This window comes from Myotis myotis, unplaced genomic scaffold, assembly GCF_014108235.1.
Source record: "Myotis myotis isolate mMyoMyo1 unplaced genomic scaffold, mMyoMyo1.p scaffold_m19_p_1, whole genome shotgun sequence".
Taxonomy (NCBI): Eukaryota; Metazoa; Chordata; class Mammalia; order Chiroptera; family Vespertilionidae; genus Myotis; species Myotis myotis.
Window position 1 is genome coordinate 124,620,817 of NW_023416313.1, and position 9,934 is coordinate 124,630,750.

Below are 9,934 nucleotides of genomic sequence, written 5' to 3' on the forward strand. Positions count from 1 at the left end.
ATAAGTAGAATCTAATGAACAAAATAAACTAACAAATAGATACAGAGACATGAAAGCATGGGACAGATTGACATATTTCAGAGAAAAGGTGTGGGGGAAGAGAAATTAATCAAAGAACTTATATTCATATATGCATAGTACATGGACACAGACAACAGTGTGGTGAAGGTCTGGAGTGGGGTGGGAGCTGGATAGAGGGAGGAGAATTGGGCGACATATGTAATACTCTCAATAATAAAGATAAAAATAAAGGGAACATTTGTAATACTTTCAACAATAAAGATTTAAAAATAGAATAAATATTAAAAAGAAAATTATACAAATAATAAAGAATACATCTTTCTCCCCTATCATCCTTGGCTTATAAGCTTTGTCCTCAACCTAGCTCATTCATAATGATACAATGGCTACAGCAGTTCAACTTCACCTCCTTGTGAAAGTACCCAGAATTTGAAAGGACAACTTTCCTCCTTTTAGTCTCTTTCCATAAGAAAGAAAACCTTTTCCAAAGCCTGCAAGAAAGTTCTTTCATATCCCACTGGTCAGAAATGAATCAATTTTCCATATCAAATACAATTATTAACATAGTTGGGGTGAAGAGCACTCATGGTTTTTTGTGTGTTTTTTTTAAATGGGGACTTGGGAAAGCCTTGATTTGTACTTGGACTGGAATAGAGCTGCGTGTCTGTATAGCATCTCAACTTTCTACTGAAGAAAGAAGAAAGAAGAAGAAGAAGAAGAAGAAGAAGAAGAAGAAGAAGAAGAAGAAGAAGAAGAAGAAGAAGAAGAAGGAGAAAGGAGGAGGAGGAGGAGGAGGAGGAGGAGGAGGAGGAGGAGGAGGAGAAGAAGAAGAAGGAGAATTAAAGAAAAAAAACTAATTCATAGATCTCAATTGTATGGTCCTGACTCTCAGCTGAAACCTGATATTGTCTGTTCTGGACTCTTCCAACCTTAGCATAGGTTGTTTTGAAGAATGGAAAGCAGACATAGGCTCAATAGGCTCAATTAAACTCTGGGAAGGTTCCAGTTATAAGACACCTCTCTGTGAGGACTTAAACTCTAAAGCAGGGGTCCTCAAACTACGGCCCACGGGCCACATGCAAATACAAATATTATATTTGTTCCCGTTTTGTTTTTTTACTTCAAAATAAGATATGTGCAGTGTGCATAGGAATTTTTTCAAAGTTTTTTTTTTTTAAACTATAGTCCGGCCCTCCAACGGTCTGAGGGACAGTGAACTGGCCCCCTGTTTAAAAAGTTTGAGGACCCCTGCTCTAAAGCATCATGGATATAGGATGAATCATCTGAGTCACATGCAAATGTCCACAGAGAATAACTTGTTCCAGCTGTTGATTTATACAGAGATCGACTGCAGTCCTAACCCGTGATCCCTGCTGAAAGTTGCAAATTGGGAAGGGTACATCTCAGAGACTGGCCCATTCTACCCACTCTTAAGAGATCAGACTGTTAACTCCCTCTCTGGATATCTCACTGATACTAATTATTGTATTTGACTTGCTGAATTGACTGCAGTTTTCAATAATTTATTAATGCCTGACTCTATTTCCTTCTCCTTCCTCCTGGTTTTTACATCTTAATAAGGCAGTTTGACTATTAAATACAGCTGTTACAATAAAGAAATTGATTTTTTCTAGACTGCTCACTGGATAAATGATCAGAACAAAAGAGGTGGGAGGTAACATGAGCCCATTTTGAAATTAATGAAAATTCAGAATTTTTTCTGACCAATTTTTGAACATAATGTATCTTTCTCATTAAGTTGTTTAATAAAATAAAAAGAAAGAAGAAAAAAGGGGGAGGAAGCTTTTCTGCAAAAACATTTTTTATTTCTTATATACAATAACCCTTCCAGTCAAAATTGTCTGGATGTATGAAAACATGCTCAGAGTCAAAAATCATCCAAGAGATGCAAATCAAAATGACAATTCGATACCATCTCACACCTGTCAGAATGGCTACCATCAACAAACCAACAAATGACAAGTGCTGGCAAGGATGCAGAGAAAAAGGAACCCTCATGCACTGCTAGTGTAAATGCAGACTGGTGCAGCCACTGTGGAGAACAGTAAGGAGTTTCCTCAAAAAACTAAAAATGGAACTCCCATTTGTCCCAGTGATCCCACCTAGGAATATATCCCAAGAAACTAGAAACACCAATCAGAAAGGATATATGCACCTTTATGTTCATTGCAGCACAACTTACAAGAGCTAAGATTTGGAAACAGCCTAAGTGCCCATCAGCAGATGAGTGTATTAAAAAAACTTTGGTACATCTACACAATGGAATACTATGCTGTGGTAAAAAAAAGACGGAATTCTTACCATTTGCAACAGCATGGATGGAACTGGAAAGCATTATGCTAAGCAAAATAAGCCAGTCAGAGAAAGATAAATATCACATGATCTCACTCATTTGTGGGATATAATGAACAACATAAACTGATGAATAAAATCAGATCCAGAGACAAAGAAGCTTCGATCAGACCATCAAACCTCAGAGGGAAGGTAGGGGAGGGTGGGGGTAAGGGGGAGAGATCAACCAAAGGACTTGTATGCATGCATATAAGCCTAACAAATGGACAGATACACCAGGGGGGTCAGGGCATGAGTGTGTGTGTGTGGGGGGGAGTAATGGGGGGATAAGGACACATATGTAATACCTTAATCAATAAGAAAAAAATAAAACTGTTTTTCTGACATATTAAAAAGATCATCTGGATGAAAATAGAATATTACTTGGGAAAAAAATGTTCCAAGTTTTAATTACTGAATGGGAGCACTGATTTTGTAACACTTGACAAAAAACAAAACTCCAACTCCTGGATAGGTGGGTGGGACAAAACCTAGAACAATGTGAACTACTAGGAATGTCCAGATATTCTATTACATTGAGGAAAGTGGTCAACACTGAAAAAACAGTACTTTTTTTTCTAAGTATATCTAATTAAAGATAAGTTTATATGAAAACTTAATCCAGGTTCATCATCTGGAAAGAATAAAAAAGGTACATTCTATATCAGTTATAGGAAAGTTAATAACTTTCTTCTTTAGGTAGACCTAAAGTGATTCCTCAAAGTATCTATATCACTGCAACTATTTTCAAATGGAAGTCTCTACATTAAGAATCCTTGGAAGAGTTCCAGGCACCACAAAAACAAAACAAGTTTTATAACTGCCATATTCTTCAGACACATGGGATTACCAGTATCTGTAGGAAAACTTTTGCTGACTAAAGCCTTTGGCAACAGTATTTCAAATTATTTCTCGGCTCCTGAATCTTTGAACTCAATGACTTCCTCCAGTTGCTGAATAACACATGCCCTTTGGGCAATGACTAATAGCCTATTATTGGGCTCTAATGGGACTGTTTTCTCAGTTTTCAACCCAATATTCCTATCCTATACGGGGTCTTCTCTGAATCAAAATCTCATGAGGTGATATAAGCTCATAAAAATTCTATTGAAAGGGGGAGATAGCACATTCAATCAAAGGCCAATCCTGGTCTTTAAGACCTTAGCCAAATTCCTAAAACAAGCTGCACACTCACTGGGATCAGGATCTTCTGCTGTTTTAACCAAGCCATTGACTAAATAAGGCCCTTGTCTACAAGATTTGCCACCTACAAAAAAGTATGACTCAATGATTGAACAGCTTCTCTCAAAGGTCATAAAATCTAATCAGAATGATATAGCTACATTGTTAAAATCCCAAGAGACTAGACATTTTTCAAAACTGGGTAAATTTCAGGCATTGTTTGTGGCCAACATTGAGCATCCTCTTCTTAAACTGAAGTATAGTTTTACAAACACTCATGAGCCATTGCTAATGGTCTAGTTACATGGTCTGGCCATTGGGACACCCAGGACAAACTAGTAAATACACATACTTTTCTGAGACATCCCTGCCCAAGGAAGTAGGTACAACAACATACTAAAAAAATCTATCCTTATTTTTCATATGTATATGCCCACAAGAAAAAGGCTACATTTAAAGAAAAAAACTATCTGGTATGCAAATTTCAAACAATAATGTGTGTGACCAGCATCTGTACTATAGTCTTAGGTCCTTGTTCAATTCCATCCACCATAAAAGAATAGGATGTCTAATAAGGAATTCATTTAAAAGGCACATAAACCACTCTTGCTCATCAAGCCCATTCTAGTTGCCTTCTAAGCCAGACAATTTAAAAACAATTTCTAGAGGGCTTGTTGGTCCAACTTTCCCCAGTTGTTTATCAGTTATAGGCTGTCATACCCACCCCTTCTGCACTGGTTGCACTCCAAAGCACTTTGGAATTACGGGAGTATAGGTAAGATTATTTCAACAACAATAATATATTCTTGTTGGAAGCCACCCATTGTCTTCACTATCAGAGAAATGTAAACAAGGAGCCCGGAATGCTGGTGAACCTTGAGCTATGCACCGATTATTTAGTCCAGACAATGGTGGCTCAAGCAATTTCCTGACCAAATAGTCTCAGAGTAATTCTTTCTAATATTTACTGACCTTTAAGATAGTCTGTCTGTTACCGCAATTACCTGCCTCACTAAGGGCTAGATGTGTATCCAAAATTGAATAAAAGGTTGGCAAGGTCTGGGCATGGGTAGAAGTTCTCCCCCTTGCATTGGGCTTTCCTCCTGGCACCCAATATTTCCAAATTATTATTTCTTGTCTTGTCTCTGTCATTTGCACTTGGGCCTTCTCCAGATCCCAAACCCTGAACCACGCAAGATGTGGGTCATCACATCTGAACCACGCAGGACATGGGTCATCACATATTCCCCTTCTTTTTCACCCCCTGTTTTGACCTCAGTGCATGACAAGAGAAGAGATCTCACTTATGCCAAGAAGAGTACCTGGCATATGAAGATGACAAAAAGATTTAATGATTTATTTTAGTGAAAAAAAATGAATAAGTCTAATAGATAATCATCTTATCTATGGAGAAAAAAATGGCCACACTTTCTCTTTTGTACAGATTTTTGCTTTATAACAAACTTGATTAGTATTGGGGGGAAAGTTTTAAAAAAGGGGATTTAGAAAGAAGTAGGTTGGATGTGTAACTCTTTAAAGTAACCAATAAATCATTTACATTTTCATTTCTAAAAGGTGTGGATTTGAATGGTATAAATCATTTAAGAAAAGCTAATAATGAGTAGGGTGTGCAACACTACATTATTAATAACAATTGTGTTTTATTAAATATTTTTGACTCATTCCCAAGCCAAAATAAATTACTAAATTTGGAAAGTGCAAAAAAAAGTACTTTATTGTAAGTAATACCATGTGTCTGCTCAGGTGGAATCTCCTTACTTCGCTCCCATCCACTCTCTGAAGGTTTGGGAGACTTTTCCAAAGTATTTCATAAATTCTATTAGAATCTAAGAATAATATTGTGCTATGTTCTTAATAGTTTGTATTTTTATTATATTATTGCATTGAGGGCAAGAACCATATAGTTGTCATCCTTATACTTGCCATATTATCTACCACAGTCCCTTGCACAGTATAGACATTCAGCCCACATTTCCTTATTTGAATTAAATTGAGTTGAATTTAAATTGAAATGAATTTAAATACTCTTTCTCCTGAACTAAGAGGACATTATATCAATTAACATTTCTGGAGAAAAGCCACTTATGGAAGAATTCTTTGATATCCATTCAACAATCCTTTTCTGCTCCTGATGCCCTATATTTCCCATTGTTCTCAGTCTGTTATTCCCCTTCCAAACCTTCTTCCATTCTTCCACTTCCCATTATCACTCTTGACTGTGACTTTTCAGCCAGGTAGAACGAGGACTGGAAAGATTAGTAACTCATAGTAACACTATCACAATCATTTTTCAAGATTTTCCCAAAAGTTCATGGAAAGGAACTGAGATGGCCTTACTATGTCTTCATAGAGACTAAAAAATCCCTTTAAAATAGTTTTGTTTAAACCTTTCTTACTTTATGAGATTCACAAATATATACAGTCTATCAGATTCATTACCAGCAACTAAATGTTCAATATTAAAACAACTTATATGAAGAGTTATCGCTTCATATTCTTCAAGGTGATAAAAAATTATTGGCTCTCTTATATCTTATCAAATATTCATAATACTGACAATACATACTCATAATGTTAAGAAATACATGACAAGAAATCTACCTACAATAAGTTTGCAAAGCAACTAATAAGCCAATATCTAATTTTCTCTTGAGATATTAAACACATATACTTTAACAATTATAAATAATCAAAAGACATTAAAAATGGATCTTTTAAAAACCTCTGGCTATTAGTTATTACATTTATTACTTAATTCTTATTTATTCACCTGGATCTGTAATTTATAAATATTAAAAGTAATGAACATGGAAAACAGTATCATGATTACCAGATCACAGGGGGTGATGGGGCAGATGGAGGAAGGAATAGGGCGTATAAATGGTGATGGATGAAGACTTGACTTGGGGTGGTGAACACACAATACAGTGTACAAATGATGTGCTGTAGACTTGTGCACCTGAAATCTTTATAACTTTGTTAACCAGGGTCATCCCCAATAAATTCAATAAAATTTTAAAAGATCTAAGAAAATCCCTACAGATAAATTTTTAAAAAATAGTAAAGAAGCAGATACATACATACTTCTAGGTAATTCTTTCCTCTTTTCTGTATGGCAATAAAAGCCAAAATTTTACATATAAAGCTATGTATAGTTAAGGAATAAGTGTTTCATGTACACTGAATTTGAATTCTCAATAATTCAAGTCAGTGACTAAAAGGAAACAATGACACACTTTATTATCACTAGATAGGTACCTAACTCTTACTGACAGAGTTTGCTGATGCATTAATATATCTTGCTCAGGCTTTTGGTTTCTTAATGGATTTCAGTTTAAGCAGTGAGTCTGTTTAATCACAATATGTTAAACAGACTCACTAGTGAAAACTATAGGATTTAACTGGATGAATCAATTAATTCAGTTATGTTCATGATAATGTGTGTGTATATATATGTATATGTATGTATATGTATGTATATGTATATGTGTATGTACACATATAAACATATATGAAATGATTTAACAATACACTGTTATATATTGAGGTCATGCCTCTGAATGATGATAATTACTTCAAAATAAGGGTCAGTTTCTCACTATCTACAAATTTAATTCCTGTTTTTTGGGGGGAGGGGCTGTATACTAGCTCTGATCCTTAACTTAAATTTTTCATTTAAAATTTTTGATTTTTACAGCATCTAACATCATCAATCAAAGAGTACAATATTGTAAGGAAAGATATGAATCAAAATGTTTATGATACTAAATTTAGAGTGAATATGTTTTACCAATTAGCTATGTACACTGATAAGGATTAGAAAAAAATATATTTTAAAAATATGTTACCTGTTTTCAATCGAGCTTCTATTGTGGACAGTTGAGATCTGTGATAAAGATAATACTAAATTCAAATATAACAAATATGTACATAATATGTTATATTAAATCTCTTTTAAAATACCATTCAAAACAGTTTTATAATATGTCAGTAGGTAAGATTAAGGTATTAAAAAGTGCTCAGTGAGCCCCCGCTGGCACTCAGCAACCTCTCTATTGAGCCTCCTCACTTCCTAATGCTTCAATACAGAGCCCCCCCTCTCTCTTTCTCCCTCTCTCTCTCTCTCTCTCTCTCTCTCTCTCTCTCTCTCTCAGCAGCCTTCCCTGGGCAGTTACCACAGAGGAAAAGGAATGTATATGCCTGCTATCCAGAAACACCATTCTTTTCACCCCTTTGCTGACGCAAGTAAGGGTGATGTTCTGCTTCCTGCTAGCACTGAGGACTATCCTCCATTATAAAGAGGTAATATGCAAACTGACCATCACACCCTTGCACAAGATGGCTGCCCCATGTGGTCAAAGATGGCTGGCAGGGGAGGGCAGTTGGGGCAACCGGGCTGGCAGGGGAGGGCAGTTGGGGGTGACTGGGTCAGCAGGGGAGGGCAGTTGGGGACAAGTGGGCCAGCAGGGGAGGGCAGTTAGGAGCAATCATGCTGGCAGGGGAGCAGTTAGGCATCAATCAGACTGGCAGAGGAGTAGTAGGGGGTGATCAGACTGGCAGGCAGAAGTGGTTAGGGGCAATCAGGCAAGCAGGCAGGTGAGTGGTTGGGAGCCAGCAGTCCTGGATTGTGAGAGGGATGTCCAACTGCCAGATGACCAGAAGTCGGACATCCCCTGAGGGGCCCCAGATTGGAGAGGGTGCAGGCTGGCCTGAGGGACATCCCCCCACCCAGTGCACAAATTTCATGCACTGGGCCTCTAATATCCATATAAGAATTCAACAGAGAAATTACAGGAAGACCCTTAGTACTGTCCAAGGCATCACTGATGATATGATAAAAAGAAACTAGTGAAGGTGTTTAAGAAGAAATTTGCCTGCAATGGTACTGTAATTGAGCATTCTAGAATATGGAGAAGTGATTCAGCTACAGGGTGACCAGCATAAGAACATAGGCCAGTTCCTTATAGAAATTGGACTGGCTAAGGACGACCAGTTGAATGTTTGTGGGTTTTAAGTGCTTTTGACTTGCTAAAACTTAAGTGAGGATTTCCTTGCAATGAGTAGGGTTTCCCTCTGTCCCTTGTAACAAGTTTAAATATCTTACAGCTTGTATAATATAACCATTAAGGTCTGCTTTTCACTTGGACTAGTGTAACTCCTTCATTTGATAAGTGAAAAGAGCTGTGCTGTTTAGTCTTGAAATCCTTCATTTAAACAGAGGTCAAGCAGTATGCACCTGGTAATGTCCAGCCTGAACCAAAGCAATAAGGTGATGTTTCAGCCAAACTTAAAGCCCCAAGATCACAGACGGCTCTCTCTGGCCAGAGGAAGGAGCTTTTGGCCAGAGATAGCCCTCAATGAAGCTGAAATTGGTAAGACAGCAAGGGCATCTGTACTATTAGAGGGAGCCTTTGGTACTCAAAGATTTCCAACCTGAACAGGTAGTGGAGTTTAGAGTAGCCACCTTTCCTCTAGTGAGGTAATAGGACATCTAGCTTGCCACCAAGATCCTTTTAACCAGTCATATCCTAGCTAATTGATGTCCAAACACCAGAATGTGAGGCCAATCTTCTATCAGAATTAAACTTTGGGCAAGTAGACAAATTTTAAACTTATGTGTCAGTCATACAGCCAGCTGTAGAGCTTGCAACTTACTCATAAGAGTTGCCCAATGCCATGTGAAACAACAAGTGTATTTTGGGAGTGTTTTTCCCTTCAAAAAACAAAACAAAACTCCCTTCAGTTTTAATGTAATGTATTTAAACCCTTATTTAAATAAAATTTGTTTTCAGAAACCAAAAGAAGGTATCAAAAGGTAAAAAATTATCATATGTATCATTAAAAGAGACATTGTAAAAGAAGAGTTACTACCAATATTATACTTCTAAGTGAAAGAAAAAAAGGGTTTTATACTACAGTAAAAATTATTTTAAACATCATTTACACAATTATTTAATCTCTTTAATATTCTTTTTGAAGCATTTAGACTTCAAATGCCAATAGTATACCAATATGGTAGTACTTTTTTACTTTACAAGTTTTTAAATTATGTTGAGAATGCATGCTCAACATATGCTTATTTGGTGTGTGATCAAAAATATCAGGAAACTAGTGACCTCAAGAGTGTTATTTTAAATATAGTTGTCTACTAAATAGATGCTGCTCCAAAGAGGACATACAGATGGACAAGTGACATATTAAAAAATGCTCAAAGTCACTAATCATCTGAGAGATGTAAATCAAAATGACTATGAGGTATCACCTCACACCTGTCAGAATGGCTACCATCAACAAATCAACAAATGACAAGTGCTGGTGAGGATGTGGAGAAAAGGGACTGCTAGTACACTGCTGGTGG

At 36.7% G+C, this 9,934-nt stretch overlaps 1 pseudogene; it reads left to right on the forward strand.

Moving 5' to 3' along the window:
- The first annotated feature begins 7,772 nt into the window (after window positions 1-7,772).
- On the forward strand, window positions 7,773-8,590 carry LOC118676681 (annotated as a pseudogene).
- Window positions 8,591-9,934: the final 1,344 nt, after the last annotated feature.